Genomic DNA, 18,474 nt, shown 5'->3' on the forward strand with positions numbered 1-18,474 from the left:
CATCTTGCTAGAGTTAGAACTACTGATTATGCTGAAGATGATGATATTTCTGAAACTGATGAAATTATTGAAACTGAATTTGAAACACCAGTTAGACCTAGCTCTCCTAGATATGGACTTCCTATTATGCCTGAGGGTTATGTTATGGATGTAGAGGTAGATAGGGCCTTTCTTGCTTGTAAGGATGGAGATGATCTTAAAAAATTATTATGCAAGTGGAAAGAAAAGTCTTTGAATGTTAGAATGCAATATGATCCTAAGTTTGATACTTCACCTATCTTTGTTATTGATAAGGATTATGAATTCTGTGTTGATCCTGAGTTAATTACTTTGATTGAATCTAATCCTTTCCATGGTTATGAATCAGAAACTGTTGTGGCACATCTTACTAAATTGAATGATATAACCACCCTATTTGCTCACGAGGAAAAATTTGCTATCATTATATTCTTAAGTTGTTTCCTTTCTCATTAAATGGTTATGCTAAGATATGGTTTAATTCTCTTGATCCTGGTTGTGTGTGTAGTCCCCAGGATATGGTTTATTACTTCTCTGCAAAATGTTTTCCTGCTCATAAGAAACAAGCTGCCTTACAAGAAATATTTACCTTTGTGCAAATTGAAGAAGAGAGCCTCCCACAAGCTTGGGGGAGGCTTCTCCAATTACTTAATGCTTTGCCTGATCATCCTCTCAAGAAAAATGAAATACTTGATGTCTTTTATAATGGACTAACCGATGCTTCTAGGGACCACCTAGATAGTTGTGCTGGTTGTGTTTTCAGGGAGCAAACTATCGAGCAAGCTGAATTGCTATTGAATAATATATTGAGTAATGATAATGATTGGAAACTTCCCGAGCCAACTCCTAAGCCAACTCTGAAGAAAAGAGGTATTCTATTTCTCAGTCCTGAAGATATGCAAGAGGCAAAGAAATCTATGAAAGAAAAAGGTATTAAAGCTGAAGATGTTAAGAATTTACCACCTATTGAAGAAATACATCGTCTTGATAACCCGACACAGGTAGTAGAGGTATATTCTCTCTATAGATTTGATGAAGGTGATATTCCTCATAGTAAGTCTGCTAGTCAATGCTTGGATGAGTTTGATAATTTTATTGTTAAATAAGAAAATTTCAATGCTTATATTAGTAGACAATTGAAACGTAATGCTTACATGCTTGACTGCTTGGGTGATTACATGAGTAGAACTGCTAATGATCTTAAGCTTATTAGTAAACATGCTTCCATGGTTAAAACTCAAATAGAATAAGTACTTAATACACAGGATGATTTTCTCAATGAGTTGAATAGTAAGAACAATGATAATGCTATTAGGGTTATGACTAGAGGTGGTAAAATGACCCAGGAAACTTTGTATCCTGAGGGCCATCCTAAGAGAGTTGAGCAAGATTCTCAGAGAACTAATACTTATGCACCTAGTCCTAGTAATGAAAAGAAAAGGAAAACTGATAGGACTTTGCATGCTTCTAGTGAACCTGTTATAGACACAACTGAGAATCCCAATGATATTTCTATTTCTGATGGCAAGACACAATCTGGTAATGAACATGAACCTAGTGACAATGTTAATGATGATGTTCATGTTGATGCTCAACCTAGTAATTATAATGATGTAGAAACTAAACCTGCTGTTGATATTGATAACCCACAATCAAAGAATCAACATTATGATAAGAGAGACTTTGCTGCTAGGAAGCATGGTAAAGAAAGAGAACCATGGGTTCAGAAACCCATGCCCTTTCCTCCGAAGCCATCCAAGAAAAAAAGGATGATGATGATTTTGAGTACTTTTGTGAAATGATTAGACCTATCTTTTTGCGTATGCGTCTAACTGATATGTTGAAAATGTCTCCTTATGCTAAGTATATGAAGATATTGTTACAAAAAAAGAAAGATATCGAAAGCTGAAATTTCCACCATGCTTGCTAATTATACTTTTAAGCGTGGAATGCCAAAGAAACTTGGAGATCCAGGAATACCAACTATACCATGCTCCATTAAAAGAAATTATGTTAAAATTTCTTTATGTGATTTGGGAGCCGATGTTAGTGTTATGCCTTTATCTTTATATCATAGACTTGATTTGAGTAAGTTGACACCTACTGAAATCTCCTTGCAAATGACTAATAATTCAGTTGCTATACCCATCGGTATTTGTGAGGATGTGCCTGTTGTGGTTGCAAATGTTACTATCTTAACGGACTTTGTTATTCTTGATATACCCGAGGACAATAGTATGTTGATCATCCTTGGTAGACCCTATTTGAATACTGCAGGGGCTGTTATTGATTGTAACAAAGGCAATGTCACTTCTCATGTTAATGGTAATGAGCATATGATGCATTTTCCGAAGAAACAACCTCAAGTTCATAATATCAATTCTATTGGAAAATTTTCAACTATTACTATTGGAGGTTTTGAATTCCCTCTTCCTACTGTCAAAAAGAAATATGATATTCTTATTGTTGGGGACATGCATATCCCCGTTGAGGTAACCTAGTGTTATTCGAAAATTCTCCGGTTTCATGTTATTCAAAAGAAGTTTGTTAATAAGACTTGATCAACCTTGTTAACGGATACCTTTTGATGAGCATGACATGGATGAATCTAGAAAGCACAACCTTATGTACCCACCTTTTACTTTTTGTTATTTAGATTAAATAAAGTAAAATAGTATTATCTGGTTGTTTTCTGAATTATCCATGCAATAAAAATATCCTGAAAATAAAAGTTCTTCAAATGCCATGAAAATTTAGTATGATTTTTATAGAATATTTTAGATTTTCTGGCACTGAGAATGCGCTAGGGGTTGCACCAGTGGACCACGAGGGTGGAGGGCGCACCCTACCCCCTGGGAACCCCCTGCCTTGTGGGTCCCACATGGGCCCCCCTCACTTATTCCAGCACCCATCCACTTCGTCTTCCTCCAAAAAAATCATCCCGTTGCTCAAGCCCATGTTCTTGCTCACTTTGCAGCCATTTTCGATCTGCTTATGCAAAGCTCCATTTGCAAAACTATTTTGGGGGATTGTTCTTTGGTATGTGACTCCTCCAGTGGTCCAATTAGTTTTTGTGCTAGTGCTTTATTTATTGCAAATTTTCGCTGCTGTGGTGACCCTGTTCTTGAGCTTGCATGTCAAATTTATATGGCCCAAAGTAGTTTTGATGCATGATATAGCCTCTAGGCACTTGTGATAGTAGTTGCTATCAATGTTGTTGAGTTTGGTTCACTTTTATTGAGTCACTAAAAATTTCAGAATTTTTCAGAGGAATAAAAAAATGTTTCGGAAGATTTAACAAGGTGGTTCCTCGAGGAAGCAAGGCGCAAGGATCGCGATACGTGAGCCGGACCTTGAACCGCCAAGAGAAGCTCCAGTACGGCCTTGCGAATGGCCGTTGGATGAATTCATGGTTCGTGCAGGTTTCAAGGATGAGTTTGATGCATACCTACAAAATGCTGGCCTTGAGGATTTCGTGTCAGATAAGTGCCAACAATACTATCACCTCACTGATTCATTTGCGCGAAGATTTAAATTTACATCCCAGCGTGATACTCATACTATCCTGTTTGATCTTTATGATAAATCTTGTACCATGGACCTAGAAGATTTTAGTGATGCATGCAAAATCCCACAATGGGACATTCTTAGTGAGCCTCGCAATGAATACAATGATTTCCTTGCTAGTATCACCCTGGGAGAAACTAGAGATATCACACAAGCCTCCATGGGGAGGATTCATTTTCCTGCCATACATTATTTTGCTCTCTTCATAGGTAGATGCATTAATGGTAAACATGATCGTAGCCACCTTTGTGCATTTAACCTTAGTGTCCTCAAGTGTGTAGTGTTGGGTGATAAGCGATATAACTCGGGGGCTATTATTGCGAGGAGGTTACATCTTAATGCTAAGGATGGTGATTTCTTTGGTGGGATTTATGCCACTCATTTAGCTAATTATCTTGGGGTACCAATAAGGGAGAATGACATTGAATTACCACCTGCTTTCCCTGATAATAATGCTTTGGTACGCTATCAGTTTCTTGTGAGGAACGAACAGTCCCTCCTGTACCAACTAATCTTTGATCGACAACATGCTGTCCATATTACTCTTCCTGCTCCTGCCTTCTTTAACTTTCAGGTTAGAGGGAGATATTTTATAACCAGAGAGGGGGCAAATGAGTATGAGAGAGAGATGGAGGCCACTCGCCTCCATGCTGCAGCCCTTCAGGCAGTAGCTGCTGCATCCCAGTACAACCCGACTACAACTTTGGATATCCGCCAGGCCAGCCATGGCCTTAGACCAACTCAGGCCAAAAGCCTAAGCTTGGGGGAGTACATATTTCTCATCGAGATTACATTCATGTTCACAAACTCATTCCAGTTGTCGGTGTTCAAACTTTTTCATTGTATTATCCATGCTAGTTTATTTTCTTTATTTTCAATTTATTCTTGTGTGTTTGAAAAACTTTGAGAAAACAACAACAAAAATTAGTTGCAGCTTCTGTTTAGTATACTTTCCATGTTTATGTAGTAGTACTATTAAAGAAAAACTAAAAAGATTTCTCGTTCTTCTTTTGCTTATTGGGAGCTTTCCCGTGTAAATAGTTTTTCTCGTTCTTGTTTTACTTTCTTCAAAAAAAAAACTCCAAAAACATTTCAGTGTGTTTCTTTGCAATTCTTTTTATTTTCTTTGGGGGTCGAGAGGAGAAGACCATGATGAAAAATGATGAGTGGCTCTCATATGCATTATTGTTGATCTAACAAAGATGGCATATTACCTTGTATTCTCCTTTGAATAAATGTTTGCAGATTCTAGTTTAGTCCAATGCACGTGCACTATTATTATTGTTCACACCGTTCGATCGTGCAAGTGAAAGGCAATAATGACGATATATGATGAAATGATTGAGACGAGGAAAAGTTGGTATGAACTCGACCTATCTTGTTTTTGTAAATATGATTAGTTCGTCGTTCCTGATTCAACCTATTATGAATGAAACATGTTTGCAATGATAATTAGAGATTATAGTTACTCATGACATGCTTAATTAGCTAGGAGTTTATAATCGTTTACCTTGCGTGCAAACATGCTTTTAAAATGGTTCTGATGTAGTATGATAGGATGGTATCCTCCTTTGAATGATTCGAGTGGCTTGACTTGGCACATGTTCACGTATGTAGTTGAAACAAAATCAACATAGCCTCCACGATATTTATGTTCATGGTGATTTATATCCTACTCATGCTTGCACTCATTGTTGGTTAATCTCAATGCATGTTTAAGACTGTTGTCGCTCTCTAGTTGGTCGCTCCTCAGTCTCTTGCTAGCCTTCACTTGTACTAAGCGGGAATACTGCTTGTGCATCCACTTCTATAAACCCAAAGTCGTTCCATATGAGTCCACCATACCTACTGATATGTCTCCAACGTATCTATAGTTTTTGATTGTTTCATGCTATTATATTATCTGTTTTGGATGTTTTATATGCACTAATATGCTATTTTATATTACTTTTGGGACTAACCTATTAACCTAGAGCCTAGTGCCAGTTTCTGTTTTTTTGCCTGTTTTAGAGTTTTGCAGAAAAGGAATACCAAACGGAGTCCAAACAGAATAAAACTTTTGTGATGATCTTTCTTGGACCAGAAGCAAACCATGAGACTTGGAGATGAAGTCGGAGAAGCAATGAGGCGACCACGAGGGTGGAGGGTGCGCCCAGGGGGCAGGGTGCGCACCCCTACCTCATGGGCCCCTTGTGACCTAATTCTTTTGCCAATATATACTATTATACCCCAAAACCATTAGGGGAGCCATGAAAACACTTTTCCACTGCCGCAACCTTCTGTACCCATGAGATCCCATCTAGGGGCCTTTTCTGGTGTCCCGCCGGAGGGGGATTCGATCATGGAGGGCTTCTACATCAACACCATTGCCCTTCTAATGAAGCATGAGTAGTTTACCACAGACCTATGGGTCCATAGCTAGTAGCTAGATGGATTCTTCTCTCTCTTTGATTCTCAATACCATGTTCTCCTCGATGTTCTTGGAAATCTATTTGATGTAATACTCTTTTGCGGTGTGTTCGCCGAGATCCGATGAATTGTGGATTTATGATCATATTATCTATGAATATTATTTAAATCTTCTCTAAATTCTTATATGCTTGATTCAATATCTTTGCAAGTCTCTTCGAATTATTTGTTTAGTTTGGCCTACTAGATTGGTTTTTCTTGCAATGGGAGAAGTGCTTAGCTATGGGTTCAATCTTGCGGTGTCCTTTCCCAGTGACATTAGGGGCAGCAAGGCACGTATTTTATTGTTGCCATCGAGGATAAAAAGATGGGGTTTTCATCATATTGCTGAAGGGGAACGCAGCAGAAAACAAAAAATTTCCGACCTACGCACCAGCCCAGGACCACTATGGATACTGCATACATGGTTTGATCTTTTTCGTTACCGACTCGTAGCGCAGCGGGAAGTAGAGTCGATGACGAACAGCGGTGCAGATCCCCGCTGCTAGGATTTACAACCTCCCAACCGCGAGGATGTATAACCTCATCTGCACCTCAGAAAGCCCTCCGGGAGACGGTCGAACAGCCCCCCGGACGGTGTCGCGGACAGCCCTTCGGGAGGACCTTTGAAACTTGAACGGTCACTCAGACAGCCCTTCGGGAGGACCTCCGAAATTCGGACGGTCACACGGACAGCCCTTCGGGAGGCACTCACGAACTAAGACCGAAACTACGATCTCTCTACAGAGTTGCACACATACGGTGTCATCTATCCGGCAGGGCTTCGCCGTCCAGAACTAGTTCCTGCCGGAACCCAGACAGCCTTACGGCTCTACGAAACTCTTTTCGTGGGAGGGAGAGAAGAAGCCAGATCATTGCATGGCACTTGTATGTGAGAAGGAGTGAGTGTGGAGGGCTGCCCCTCCACCTCTATTTATAGGAAATTCCAAGGGGTAGGTAGTTTAACACAAAAACCCAAAATGCACATGAATGAAGTCCTTCCTCAAGGGCATAAGAGTGAAACCAAGGAACAAGAGGGGCTCCAAGGTGGAGCCCTGAGTGTGGCCGGCCACACCCCTTGGGGGCCCCCATGAGGGCCTCCCAATCCATCCATGTCATCCCTAGATCTTTTGAGTAAAGCCCCAAAAGGTGGCTTTCCATAAAATATCCCAAAAAGCACTTTCACTATTCATGACAACATTTTTCAGCGTTCGTTGGAATTGAAAATATTTATGTGGGCTTAGAACATTTCCAATACCCACCATAATAATTTTCAATGCGTTCTGGAACAATTCCATTTTAGTGATTTTCATCTGCGAAACGCATCTGAAGTGGCTCTGGCAGCTCCGGAACATTTCCGGTTTTTATCTCAGAAAATGCCAAAAAGCTTCCAGAATGATTCTGGCACCCTCCAAGAATTATCAGGCATGTACCGAAACCAATTTGACTTAATGGTATATCCCGAAACAACTTTTCGGTATCATCGAAACTTATCCGATGACCTCTCTCTGCGGTACGATTCCACTGTCCGAAACCATTCCGGTGTCCGAAACTTTTTTTGGTGATTTTCTCTCAGACTCCCTGTCTAGTATTCAGCAGATAGATGACCCTTAAGCGTGTGACCCTATAGGTTCGTTGAAGTATAGACATGACCCGGAACCCCTTCCGATCAATGATCAACATCGGAGCCGTGGACACCCATATTGACCCCTATACCCACACGAATGAATATTCAAGTGAACCTCCAGTTGCCGTGTGCTATTCCTGTTGCTTTGCGATATGTTACAAAGACCCGAGGTGAGATTTACTTGCATCCCCGTGGATCAGCAACTTGTCCACTATGCTAGTTACCTCTTTACTGGTTTTGTTCTCTTTTCTCGTTTCCGTGTTCCGGCATCCCTGTGATCAAATCACACTGTGTCTGGTCAAACGATGATGGATACCGTAACACCGAGAGGGCCCGAGAATATCTCTCCATCGTCGGAGGAGCAAATCCCAATCTTGAGCTATCAAGTTACTTGACACACTTTTCCATGAACCCGTAAGCCGTCGTAATAGCCACCCATTTACGGATGACGTTTAACAAACCCCAAAGTTCATGAAGCAAGCATGAAGAAACTCGATACTCTCATGGTCTAAGGAATCATGCAAACGTTTACCATTAACTTGTGACGAATGAATCTCATAGCATAACATCAAACCGGGCCGATTCAACAAAAATGTTCTCTTAACATTGTGCCCTCAAAGTTGCTGGCATAGACATGCTGATGATCAGGAAAACGGAACCATCATGCAACACTTGAGCTAGTCTTAGAGGCCAAACTAGGAATACTTCTTACCGTTTATTATTCCACACGTGCATATGAGTCTTCCTCCGAGCCTCGTGGATATTGCAGACTCGAGAATCATTGCAGTTATAGCATGGAACATAAACATACTTATGAACTCGGAGATAAATAATATCATTCATTATTGCCTCTAGGGCATATCTCCTACAATTGCTCGAGTTAAATCCTCTACATCATGTCATCTTACTTAATGTGTTACTCCGTACTTTATGAACTTAATACTCTAGATGCATGCTAGATAGCGGTCGATGTGTGGAGTAATAGTAGTAGATGCAGAATCGTTTTGGTCTACTTGACACAGACATGATGCCTATGTTCATGATCATTGCTTTACATATCGTCATAATTATGCACTCTGTTGGATTTCGGGTTCCGGCAGACCCTTGAGGTTCGAACACTGGGGTGCACACGGAGATTCAACCCTCTACCGGCTCGCTCCTCGCCGAATCGCTAAGACCTAAACTACCAAACTGAACAGCACAAGAGACACAAGATTTATACTGGTTCAGGCCACCATTGTGGTGTAATACCCTACTCCAGTGTGTGGTGTGGTGGATTGCCTCTTGGGCAGATGAGGAACAATACAATGGAAGAACAGCCTCGCGAGGGTCTGTTCTTGACTGGCGCGATGAACTGCTAGGGGGAGTTCAGTCGCCTCTCTCTCTCTCTGTGTGTGTCTTTCTATCCTTGTTCTCTCGATCTAGGTGCTCGATGCCTCTACCCTGGGGGTGGCTAGTCCTATTTATAGGCAAAGGCCTTGGGCCTCTTCCCAATATTGAGCGGGAAGGGCGCCAACAATTGGCCATTTTGAAGGGGAACAACGGGTACACTTATCCTGACTAAAGTTGGTCCTCGCCTGTCAAAGGCTCTGGTGGTGACGCCGGCTTGGGCTCCACAATGACTTCCTTCCGGCCGTTGGGCTGGTCTTGGTCTTGTTGCACCGAAATGGACGCCTTTGCTTGATGCTCTCGCCTGCGCTTGCTCCCTTTGCACCAAAGAGGAAAGGAGGACACTGCGCGGGCTGGCACCCGACTGGCGCCCTTGGTCGTCATGGCTTGCGTCATGGGCACCTCGCGAGGTACCCCACCTTGAACTCTCCGCCTCCTCATGAGCCAGCCTGACGAGGCCGTGCCTGAGGAAGCTCCTTGTCGTCTGCCCCGCGAGGCTTGGCCCCTCGCGAGGGTCTTGAGCTTGTGTTGATGAAGATGGGCTATGCTGGGCCTCCTTTGTGCCACGCCGCAGGCCGCAGGCAAGCAAGTCTGGGGACCCCCGTTCCCAGAACGCCGACAGTAGCCCCCGGGCCCATGGCGCGCCTGAGCTTGGCCGAGCAGAGAGGCAAAAGGGCAAGTGCGAAGCGTCGCGGGCCCTAACAGCCTGCAGCCTTGGGCGCTGCGTGGCGGTTGATTGGACGTGGGCGCCTCTACAACCGTGCGAGTTAATAAAGGAGCGGCTTCTCCCTTGCCTCCTTTACTTCCCCCAGTTGCTGCTCAGATCCCCTTTCTTGCGCCTCTCCTCCCTGCTTCCAAAATCTTCAGATCTACTCCGCCTGCGCGCCCTAGCCAGTCATGGCGCCTCGCCAAGCCCCGGCCGGAGCTTGGTACTCGCCTGCCTTGGACTCGCCAAATGTGTCAGAGGTGAGCCTTGCCCGGGTGCGCCAGATGGCAGAGGCGCAGGGCATCGACGGGGCGAAAGCGTTCAAGGCCGGCTCCACCATCCCTGAAGGCCGAGGGAGCACCTTCTATCCTCTCTTCGTGAGCGCCATCGTCGCCGGTCTGGTGCCTCCCTTTTCTGAGTTCTTCTTCTCTGTCCTCCGCCACTACAATATTCAAGCTCTGCACCTCCATCCCAACTCCGTCCTTCTTCTGGCGATCTTCGCCTACTATTGTGAGGCTCACATAGGGGTGAAACCCTCGGTGGCCTTGCTACGCCACTACTTCTCCTTCCGGACCTCCTGTGGTTTCGCCTCCGCGTGCGCGAGCTTCGTCGCGTACGGCGGATCCATCGCCATTTCGAACCCTGGGAAGAGGATTGAGGGCTTCAGGAGCAAGTGGGTCTTGGTGGATGCTGGGCGCATCCATCCTCGGCTGATCCTGCCCACGGAGTACCCCCCGAGCTCCGACGACTGGTCCCGAGTGGAGCTTCTGGATCCCGCGCGAAGCTGGTGTTGGAGAAGATGGATGCAGATCTGAGGCCGGCCAGTGTGGCGGCGGCGAAGCTGACCGGTGCGTTGCTGTTGAGGGAGTTCCTGGAGCATCAGCTGGCTCCGCTCCGTCAGTACTCGCTTTCGATGTGGAGGCCTCACCCGAGCCCTGTGGTCTTGGCCGACGAGGATCTGGCTGTGGTCCTCCAGTCCTTGGTTGGGGGCGACGTGGCGAGGCTGTAGGGCGCCCCTACGCCCCTGTTCCTTTGCGAGGATTGGGAGTAGGTAGTGGGGTCCATGCCCGTCTTCAACGGGGACGGGCCCATGCCCGTGGAGGTTCCAGAGGACCTGGTGGACGTGTCCTCCGACGACTCCAGCGAAGAGAAGGAAGAAGGGGAGCAGGAAGAGGGGGTTGACTCAGAGGCGGAGTCAAGGGCTCCTCCCCTTTGGCGCAGGTCCCGCACTCTCCGCCTCCCCTAGAGTGACGACGATGAGGATGAGGATAAGCAGGGCGGCGGGAGCCTGCCTCCAATCCCGAAGAAGGACCGGACTGGGCTGATCCCCCGCGGGTCCGCCCTGGCCCCGAGGTGATCTGCAGGCGCGCTTCCTGCTCCCGAGCCCCTTGAAGCGGACCCTTGCAGCCGGCTCTCGGGCTTTAAGTACGGCCAGAGGCTGCTTGAGCCCACCTGCGACGACCTGTAAGTGCTCGATTCCTGTCTTGATTATTGTTCTGTTGCCGAGACTTGATGCCCGTATCTTTCGGCCAGGCCGGCGCCCGCGGCAAAGAAGCCGAAGGGAGCACCTGAGGTCCCATCCGCGGCAGTGCCTCTGCCTGAGAAAGAAGGTGACTGTGATGCGCAGGCCTCTCCTGCCCGGGCATCCTCGCGAGGCCAGGCCGAGCCTGCTGGGGCGAGCTCAGCCCCCTTGACCCAGGCGACTCCTGAGGTGCCCTTGCTTGACGCTGCCTCCACTGTCGTCGTGGCGCAGCTGGTTCCGCCTCAGGATACTGTGGTCATGCTACCATCTTCTCCTCCTACTCCACCGACTGCTGCTTCCCCGAATACTGTTCTGGATCACGCTGTTGCCGAACTGGACCGTCTGCGGCAGGATCTTCTGGGCGCCGACCCTCGTCTAGTGGCCGGGCGCATGGAGCTGGCTTCTGGCTGGATTCGCTCCGATGCTTCGATACGGGCGACGCTGGTCCAGGCCTCGACGGCTTGTGACGAGGAGAAACAGACCATCCTTGAGGCAAAGGTTGCCCGCGATGCTGCCCTGGGGGAGGCAGCTAGCGTCCAAGGTCACTGTGAGACGCTGGAGAGCAAGCTGAAGGGCCTGCAGAACCAGCTTGCCGAGGAGGCCCGCCTTCGCCAAGATTAGGAGGAAAGCATGAAGGCTCGCGAGGCGGCTGTCAAGGACCTGGAGGCCAAGCTCAAGAGGCACCGTGGCCGCCTAGGCGTGCTGGAGCAAGAGCTGGAGGCGAGGAAGGTTGAGCTAGACGGCAAGGCCCGGGTTCTCGCCGAGGATCGCGTGGCCTTCCCGGATATGGAAGAGAAGGCTCGCACTTCACTGAAGACGCTTTATGACAGCGGCCATGAGAGCCCGCTGGCCGGCGAGGAGGATGGCCCCGCCAAGCTGCTTCCCTTCCTGGTTCGCGCCCTTCAAGACGTCACCCTTGGCCTTGGCCCTACGGCTGAGGCCGAGCCACGCGTCTTGTCTTCTTCAGCGCTGACGCGAGTCTTCACCCACATCTATCTTCGTGACCCCATCATCGACCTCGACAGCCTATTGGAGCCAGTGAGCGGCGGGCGCGCCGCTGCCGCTGCTGAGGCCGTGAAGGGTCATGCGGAGGCTCTGCTGGGGAAGTTTCGGGCCCGAAGCGGAGCGCTACTAGCCCTGCTGCTCCACAAGGCGAACCTGCTCCGTGCACCTCCTCCGCCGGCAAGTGACTCCGTCGTGGCTCCCGTCCTGCTTTTAATTCCTGCGCATGTACCATGCCTTGGGGAGGCGTTAAAACATATGTTTGATGCTGTGATAACAGCATGGACTGTAATATTTGCTTTTGAATTTCCTGAAATTTGCATTATTCCTTCCTACTTGCTTATGTTCTACGCCGGCAGAGCCCGGCCCCGCGCATACCTCAGCCGCCATTGGCCCCGACCGGAAACCAGGACGGGACCAAGGAGTGAGGGGCTACGTGACAAGTTAGGCTCCTGAGTCGCGATGCTCAGGAGTCCCCCTTGGCGCTCGAACAACAAGTAGGGAGGTGAGAAGCGGGTGGATCTGCCGTTCTACGTCTGCAGAGCCCGGCCCCGCGCATACCTCAACCGCCGTTAGCCTTTCGGAACTAAGGAGTGAGGGGCTACGGGACCAGTTAGGCTCCTGAGTCGCGATGCTCATGAGTCCCCCTTGACGCTCAAACAACCTTCGTACCTTGGCTCCACTCGGGGAGGGACGTGCGACGAACCAGGCCCGGGGGGGCCTGGCCAGGTGGCGTGCATCTGGGCGTGACCCAGGCGCAACCTCCATGCCCAGCCCCTTCGCGCGGCACTCCCGAGGGCAGGCATTGCGACAAGGCTAGACACTGAGCTCCGGGCTCCCTGAGGTTGACGCGGCCCGGAGGCCACCCTCAGTTGTTTATCACCTGTGCGGAGCATAGCGCTTCCGTATGCGTACGGGCATAGCCGCTCCTCGGCAGTGTCGTCAGCCAGCGCGGAGCATGGTGCTTCCACTAGTACGTGGGAGGGGGCTCCCCTCCGGGAGGAGCCCCCAGGGCGTATACAGCCCCACCCTGAGACGTGGCTGGCACGATAGGGCTTGACGAGGTGTATCTGGGCACCCGTTGATGGGGACATGTACCTAGGGTAGGGTCATGGACCTGATCTAAGTACCTTACCCAAGGACACCCTTAGAAGAGGTCGCCTTCCAGTCGACCAACGAAGGACTCACTCGACTGACTGAAGGACTCGACCACGAAGATTCACTCGACCACCAGGAGGTCAAGAGGCACTCTGCACTGCAACGACCTGTAATTAAGTAGGCTTTATGATAGTAAAGACACTTTATGTGGGGCGTTACCAGTAACGCCCCAGACTTAACTCACCTTAAACCCTCTCCTACGTGGGCTGGCTGGGGTCCTGGCGCACTCTATATAAGCCACCCCCCTCCATAGGCAGAAGGGTTCGGCATCTTGTAACTCACATACTCATAATCCACTCGACCGCCTCCGGGCTCCGAGACGTAGGGCTATTACTTCTTCCGAGAAGGGCCTGAACTCGTACATCCCTTGTGTTTACAACCTCTCCATAGCTAGGACCTTGCCTCTCCATACCTACCCCCCACTCTACTGTCAGGCTTAGATCCACGACAGTTGGCGCCCACCGTGGGGCTGGTGTTTTAGCGATTTTTGTGGAGAAGTTGCGATTCTTCTGAGTACTTTCATCATGGTGTCTGCTGGAGTTTTGGTCGAGGGTCAAGAGATCCGTCTTGGCACTCTCACCTTCATCGCCGACGATTCCGCGTGGCTCCAGGAGGCTCCACTCGATGTTGATGCACTCCCCGTCCGCGGTGCGACGCATTTTCGTGCATGTGTCCGCGGCGTTCTGCTGCGGCAACCATCGACCCAGTATCGGTCGGCTCCTCCATCGTCCACCCTCCCGGTCTCCTGCCAGCGCAAGCGCTCGGGCCGGTCGAGGCTTCAGCGATGGGTGAGACACGCGGTGGCTCGCCAATCAGCCACCACCCAAGTCGCGGCAATTGAGCCCGACGAATATCTCTATGGCTTGTTCGATCTATCGACTGGCTCCGTAGAGACTGCATCCGAGTGCGGTAGCAGTGATCCAGCGGCAGAAATCTTGATGGTCGACGGGCCCCGCGGTCCCCCTGGCTTCGCCCATGATGGTGGAGCAGGCGACGGAGACGACCCCGCACGAGGCTACGAAGAGTACCAGCCCGAGCCACTCGACTCTCTGCAAAGGGAGGAACTTCGCCGCAGGAATGTGGATGCCCTGCGTACTCCCATCGCAGGAGAAACCCCCGAGGCTCGTGCCTTGGAGGAGGCGCGTCTGGCCAATTTGGCCGAGCGCACTCGACTGGAGAACCTCCAGCGAGCACTCGACGAGCGCGCGCGGCAACGAGTTCCCGACACCAGTCGACGTCAACTCTTCCCGCCGACTCAGGTATACCGAACCCCAATCCAGAATTTAGCAGCTCCGACCCGCATTTCCACAACACTCGACCCAAAATAGGAAGAAGCGCTCATCCAGTTCCTCCGTGAGAACTGGGACATTTTTGCATGGAAGCCCGCTGACATGCCAGGTGTTCCCAAGGGACTGGCTGAGCATCGCCTAAGAGTCGACTCATCTGCAAAACCAGTCAAAGAGCATCTTCGGCGGTCCGCCGTCCAGAAGAGAAAAGCCATTGGCGAAGAAGTGGCTCGACTGTTGGCGGCAGGATTTATCCGAGAGATATACCACTCCGAGTGGCTCGCTAATGTCGTCATGGTTCCTAAGAAGGACAAGTCGCTCCGAATGTGCATTGATTTCAAGCACATCAACCGGGCCTTCCCGAAAGATCATTTTCCTCTCCCTCGCATAGATCAAATTGTTGACTCGACCGCGGGATGCGAGAGGCTGTCTTTTCTAGATTCCTACTCCGGGTACCACCAGATCCGTCTGTACGGACCCGACGAGGTAAAAACAGCTTTCATCACTCCATTCGGGTGCTTCTGCTATATCACCATGCCATTCGGCCTCAAGAATGCCGGAGCCACGTTTATGCGAATGATTCAGAAGTGTCTACTCACTCAAATCAGTCGGAATGTGGAAGCATATATGGATGATATCGTTGTCAAGTCACGAAAAGGTTCCAACCTGCTCGCTGATCTCGCCGAAACATTTGCCAACCTCAGAAGGTATGATATCAAGCTCAATCCATCAAAGTGCACATTTGGAGTTCCTGGTGGCAAGTTACTCGGTTTTCTCGTTTCCGAACGGGGAATCGACGCTAACCCAGAGAAGATTGGCACTATTCTCCGAATGAAACGCCCTGTACGAGTGCACGATGTCCAGAAGCTTACTGGATGCTTGGCCGCATTAAGTCGATTCATCTCACGACTCGGTGAAAAGGCATTGCCTCTTTACCGACTGATGAAGAAGACAGACAAGTTCGAGTGGACTCCAGAAGCTGATGCAGCGTTTGCCGAGCTAAAAGCTCTGCTATCCACCCAGCCGGTGCTTGCTGCTCCAATCAGCAAAGAGCCTCTGTTGCTCTATATCGCAGCCACAGGACAAGTCGTCAGTACTGTGCTAACGGTCGAGCGGGAAGAAGAAGGAAAAGCTCTCAAAGTTCAGCGCCCAGTGTATTATTTGTCTGAAGTCTTGACTCCATCCAAGCAGAGATATCCTCATTATCAGAAGCTTGTGTATGGAATATACATGACCACAAAGAAGGTTGCTCATTATTTCTCTGATCATTCCATCACAGTCGTCAGCGACGCTCCACTATCAGAGATTTTGCACAATAGGGATGCAACTGGTCGAGTGGCCAAATGGGCGATTGAACTTCTTCCCCTTGATATCAAGTTTGAGGCAAAGAAAGCCATTAAGTCCCAGGCAATAGCAGATTTCCTCGCCGAGTGGATTGAACAGCAGCAGCCGACTGAAGTTCACTCGGAGCATTGGACCATGTTTTTTGATGGCTCTAAGATGTTGAATGGTTCCGGTGCTGGGGTTGTCCTGGTTTCCCCCAGAGGAGATAAGCTCAGATATGTGCTCCAGATTCACTTTGATTCCTCCAACAATGAGGCAGAATATGAGGCCCTCTTATATGGGTTGCGCATGGCCATTTCACTCGGCGTCCGTCGCCTGATGGTCTATGGCGACTCGGATTTAGTGGTCAATCAGGTGATGAAAGAGTGGGACGTGAGAAGCCCAGCCATGACTGGATACTGCAGTGCAGTGAGGAAGCTGGAAAAGAAGTTCGAGGGGTTGGAGCTCCATCATATACCCCGACTGAAAAATCAAGCAGCTGATGATCTAGCAAAGATAGGTTCCAAGAGAGAAGCCATTCCGAGTGGTGTGTTCTTGGAGCATATACACACTCCGTCAGTCAAAGAAGATCCTTTCACCGAAGAAACTCCACAGCCCAAGAGTGCCACAGATCCGACTGAAGTTGAAGTCCCAGCGGTGGTCGACTTGATCATGGAGGTTTTGGTGGTCATTCCTGACTGGACAGTTCCGTACGTCGCGTATATCCTGAGAAAAGAGCTCCCGGAGGATGAGGAAGAGGCTCGACAGATCGTCCGTCGATCTAAGGCCTTTACCGTAATCAAAGGACAATTGTACAGAGAAAGTGCGACTGGAGTTGGTCAGAAGTGCATCACACCAGAAGAAGGTCGACTCATCCTCAATGATATCCACTCGGGGACCTGTGGTCATCATGCGTCCTCTCGGACCATCGTGGCCAAAGCATACCGAGCCGGATTTTACTGGCCAAAGGCGAATGAGATGGCAAAAGAGATAGTGGATAAGTGCGAGGGATGTCAGTTCTACTCGAATATGTCGCACAAGCCTGCGTCAGCTCTGAAGACCATCCCACTCGTTTGGCCTTTCGCAGTATGGGGACTGGACATGGTCGGTCCTTTGAGAACAGGACGAAGCGGCTTCACGCATGTACTGGTGGCAGTCGACAAGTTCACCAAGTGGATCGAGGCTAAACCAATCAAGAACCTTGACACCGGTACTGCTGTTAGCTTCATCAGGGAACTAATATTCAGATATGGAGTCCCACACAGCATCATTACGGATAATGGGTCGAACTTTGACTCGGAGGAATTCAGAAATTTCTGTAGCTCCCAAGGCACACGGGTCGACTACGCTTCAGTCGCCCATCCGCAGTCGAATGGACAAGCAGAGCGAGCCAATGGCCTGATTCTCAAGGGATTGAAACCCCGAATGATGCGTGATCTCAAGCATGCAGCTGGAGCTTGGGTCGACGAACTTCCCTCAGTGCTTTGGGGACTACGGACCACACCTAATCGGTCGACCGGAAGAACTCCATTCTTCTTGGTCTACGGAGCTGAAGCAGTCTTACCGAGTGATCTTCTCCATAATGCTCCTCGAGTCGAAATCTACAACGAAGCAGAGGCTGAACAAGCGCGGCAGGACGCAGTCGACCTTTTAGAGGAAGAAAGGGAGATGGCTCTGACCCGGTCGACCATCTACCAACAAGATTTGCGTCGTTTCCACGCCAGAAATGTGAGAGGTCGAGCCTTCCAGGAAGGAGATTTAGTTCTCCGAGTGGATCAGCACAAACCACACAAGCTTGCTCCTTCTTGGGAAGGCCCCTTCATCGTCACCAAGGTTCTCCACAACGGGGCGTACCGTCTTTACAACGTCGAGCATAATATCAACGAGCCCCGAGCTTGGAACGCGGAGCTACTCCGCCCATTTTACACTTAAGTTTTATCACTCGGATGAGTTGCAATAAAGTACTTCTGTAGTTCATGGACATCAAAATAATAGTGTCATAGTTCCTCCATAATTTCTGTCACTTTTTATTTTTGTCCAAATAAAATTCCCCCTCAGTGGGTGACTTAGCCGCGAATCCGTTTCGCCTAAGTTTGTAAAAATCCTACCGAGTGGTGAGCCAGACTCTCACTCGGAGGCTTAGCTGCGAATCCGTTTCGCCTAAGTTATCAAAATCCTACCGAGTGGTAAGCCAGATTTTCACTCGGGGGCTTAGCTGCAGCCCTGTGCTCGCCTAAGTTGTGAAAAATCCTACCGAGTGAAGAGCAACCCTCTCACTCGGGGGCTTAGCTGCAGTCCAAGCACTCGCCTAAGTTATCAAAATCCTACCGAGTGGTAAGCCAGACTTTCACTCGGGGGCTTAGCTGCAGCCCTGTGCTCGCCTAAGTTGTAAAAAATCCTACCGAGTGAAGAGCAACCCTCTCACTCG

The sequence above is a fragment of the Triticum aestivum genome, chromosome 3B, assembly GCF_018294505.1.
Source record: "Triticum aestivum cultivar Chinese Spring chromosome 3B, IWGSC CS RefSeq v2.1, whole genome shotgun sequence".
Lineage (NCBI taxonomy): Eukaryota > Viridiplantae > Streptophyta > Magnoliopsida > Poales > Poaceae > Triticum > Triticum aestivum.